This window comes from Parasteatoda tepidariorum, chromosome 2, assembly GCF_043381705.1.
Source record: "Parasteatoda tepidariorum isolate YZ-2023 chromosome 2, CAS_Ptep_4.0, whole genome shotgun sequence".
NCBI classification, from domain to species: domain Eukaryota; kingdom Metazoa; phylum Arthropoda; class Arachnida; order Araneae; family Theridiidae; genus Parasteatoda; species Parasteatoda tepidariorum.
In genome coordinates, this window is record NC_092205.1 from 72,309,321 (window position 1) to 72,313,667 (window position 4,347).

Here is a 4,347-nt window from a genome sequence, read left to right on the forward strand (position 1 = left end):
AGATACATAATTTAAACGCAATTCATATTTTTTTAGAAGTATATTAAATAATATATACATTCTGTTTTTTATGGTTTATTTTGAATATCTAAAACGTTGAACAAGTAAAAAATAAGTCAAACATTGACCTAAAACTAATTGTATCACTTTTCTTTAGATTTACTATTTAAATTACTGTATATTAAGTAGCAAAAATGTACAAAAAAATAATTAAATAATAAATGTTGATTTTTAAGAATATTTTTCTAGGATTAAAAGCAATGAGAAAGTTGGGAATAAAAGTTCAAAAGGTATTACAAAATGCATTATTCCATTAATAAATTTCACAATTAAATTTTACGTTTTAAATAAGAAAACTCATTTAAATGACTTGTTTTGAATATCTGAACGTTTGCACAAATTCAAAAAATATTTAAAAAAAACTTGATCACTATTTTAATTATTTTATACCTAATAATAAAATCAATGATGAACTGTTATTGTTTATTAAATAATAAAAAAATAAATAAGTAAAAATAAACACTAATATCTTACCGAAATAATTCACTAATATCTAAAAAATAATTTCTAATATCTGAAAACGCAAAAAAGTCAAACAATTATTAAAAAAAAACGCACTGTCACTATTTTAATTTTTTTTTTCATTTTAATCATTGTATAATATAGTGAGTGATATAGATCATCATGAATTTTGATGATTGATTTTGAATTTTATCAAAAAATAAATAAAAATAATCACTAATATCTCAACGAAATAAATCACTAATATGTGAAAAATAATTTCTAATATCTGAAAACGCAAAAAAGTCAAACATTTATTGAAAAGAAGTACTATCACTATTTTAAAATTTTTACATTTTAATCATTGTATAATATACTGACTGATATAGATCATCACGAAATTTTGATGATTGATTTTGAATTTTTTCAAAAAATAAATAAATAAATAACTAAGTAAAAATAATCACTAATATCTTAACGAAATAAATCACTAATATGTAAAAAAATTATTTCTAATATCTGAAAATGCTAAAAAGTCAAACATTTATTGAAAAGAAGCACTAGCACACTAGCACTACTTTAATATTTTTTCATTTTAATCATTGTATAATATACTAAGGGATAAAGATCGTCACGAATTTCGATGATTGATTTTGAATTTTTTCAAAAAATAAAAAAAATGTAGAAAAAAACATAAAAAATGAAAATCTTAAAAATAAATTTTACTTTTTAATCATTGAATACTAAATTAAAACACTCATGATGAAATTTAACGATTTATTTCCAGCTTCTAACTGCACGAACAAGTCTAAATTTTATAAAAATTTGTGTCACTCTTTTGAAGAATTATTCACAGAATTACTATTAAAATAATTTTCATACTTTTTCAAAATTTTGTATTAAGTTTAAAATAAGTAAAAAGCATTATATGAATATATTGTATGAAAATTCAATGCCTTTTTCTGTATTAAAGGTAAAATCTTCCAAACTCGGCTCTACCAAACAATAATTTTTCAAATTTTTACTGATTTTAAGTTATGTAGATCTATAAGAAACCGTAATTCATCATCGAAATTTCTTTAATTTACGAAATCAATTATTGATGAAGTTTGGAAAATAATTAAAAATAATTTCTTTTTCCAACAATAATTCATATTTCAGCACCACTATAATTGGGATAATCTAACAGATTTTGCAGTAGCTATTAGACTGTTTTTTTTTATAATTAAAAAAATAGTAAAACATACTTTTATTTGTAATCTTAGAGTTAGAAAAAATATTTAAAAGGGACACTGGCTTCCCATCTGTGTTAAAGGGTTAATGAATTTTACATGTTAATCTTTATATACTAAATAATGTTATATAGCAATAAACTGAATGATTTATTTTGAAAATATTAGAGCATCATCAGGTTAAAATAAATGTCATAATTTAAATACACTTTGCCTGCATCTTAATAAAACGGATCTTGAATTTTAATGATTTGTTACAAAGTTCTAAAAATCTAAAGAAAAATACATTCGAACAGCTATATTAGTTTTGTAATAAATTTTTTAAAATTTTAATCTCGTACTAAACAATAAAGTTCATGATAATATTTAATGAGTAATTTCAAATTTTCAATCTAACTGTGATATTCTACATTCATTTGTTTCATTTCGAGATACAATTGAAAGTTAGTCGAGGAGTAGAAACTTTTCTACACATCAAGTAACATCGGCAATTCTTACAAAAGGTAGGACAAAATTAGACTCATTTCCGGTTCTACTTCCGAACTGTCGTTTGCCCGAAGATAGAACTTTTCTACCGACTTTGATGCGTGCCTTATTGGTTTCCGTTGCCATCCCCGTTGTCAAAACTCTTAATGGTCTTGAAGTCTTTTCATTTTTCTGGTATCGCTTAGAAACTGTGACGTCATCATTTCGAAACGTCTTTCTTTGAGCAATTTTCTGCACCGTTTTGGCACTGACATTAGGAAAAATAATTATACTTCAGAGCGGTCCCACGTCAGAAAGACAATCAGAAATGATAATTTTATGCATGTTTTTATTTTCTGAATAGGAATAAAATTATTCTTCTTTATTCATGTTTGGCCATTAGATATTTCAGGTATAGATATACATTGAAAGATATTTTTCCGACAAAAACAAATACTTGTTTCAAAAATTATGTGCCAAATAAAGCCATGGATTCATGCTCCTGATAGCATATAAAATTTCTTAGATTTGTAAAATAATTTTTTTATTCAGCTTTATGTAGATTAAACTTTTTTAAAAGGTTTTGTTTTTTGTTTTGTTTGCTAACATTGCATTAGAGTTGCACTAATGGGCTATTGGTGACGGTTTTGGATTCATCTTTAAAGATAAATCGAGGACTTTAATAGAGCATACACACTTCACAGATGGTGGTAGTAGCCCTCCGATCTTCACGCCACGCTTCCCTACTGCCCAGTCCCGCAGTGGACTGATCTTTAAGACGCGGATCCCTGCAGATCGCCGAAGTCAAGTATCACAGGCTGCTGTCAGTGTGCTAGCGGATGACCACTTGGATCAGTCTGCGTAGGGACCGAGGGTGTGCGGTATTGGCCCTTGTTAAACTGCTCTGCCGTAAAGTGCTCGACTTCGCTTGCGGGTCGTTGGGCTACCGAAGCGGGGTGCCATCCCCTCTGCAGGATCAAAATTGTGATGGTATGTCTTCGGATTATCCTCAGGGATGTTTCCCAGACCGTCGCCAATCGCCCATTGTGCAGTTCTAGTGCGACGTAAATGAACTACAACAACAATCAATCTCTACTGCCCAACCACCACGAAAGTTTAGAGCCACAAAACTACCGTGAACATTACATTAGTCGAAACTACTGAAACATAATCTGAGGAGAAAGTGATCCAGAGTATAGCATTGAGAGGTCAGATATCCAGTCTATAGCATTGAAAGTTGAACCCCTGCCCTTGCCATGGTAAGCGAGAGCTAGACACACCTCACACACTGGGCCAGACAGCTTGGGAAAGTACCATTAAAGTGGATTCCTAATCATCAACACATTAATCGGAGAAGGTGCAGTCTAAATAGATATCCCTCTTTTATTACACGGAGTCGAACGCTAGTCCAAGCTGTGGGTGTGTCGAATTGTAAACCTACCTCATCGACAGGGAGGTTACTTTTGAAAGGAATCGATAATCGGCTTCAAGTATTCTGAATTTAAATCTTAAGACAAATAATTGTTTTTATTAACACAGACGGTAGTAGAATCGTTGTTACATTTAACGTACTTATTATGCAATTTTAATTAATTTATATATTGGTACACATACGTGCAAGCTGTAGGCTCAATTACATAAGTACGGCTAATGAGTCTATCAAGTAGAAACACAGATAATATAATTCAGAGGACAGCATGAAGATACATTCAAGAAGGATTAAGGCGGGATTTGAACCCTCTACATCCAAGTTACAGACCGTGTGGTGGGAAATACCACTCAGCCCGGGAAGTCCCACAATTTCAAATGCACTTTATGCAAAATATAAACGTCCCTCACTGAACTGATCATTAAGACACGGCTCTCAGTAGATCACCGAAGTCCAACATCACTGGCTGCGGTCAGTGTGCGGGTGGGGGACCACTTGTATCAGTCTGCGTAGGGACCGAGGGTGTGTGGTATTGGTCCTCATTAAACTGTTCTACCGTAAAGTGCTCGACTTCGCGTGCAGGTCGTCGGGCTACCGAAGCGGGGGCTCCACCCCCTCTGCAGAGGATCAAAATTGTGATGGCATCTCTTCGGATCATCCTCCGGGATGTTTCCCAGACCGTCGCCAATAGCCCATTGTGCAGCTCTAGTGCGACGTAAA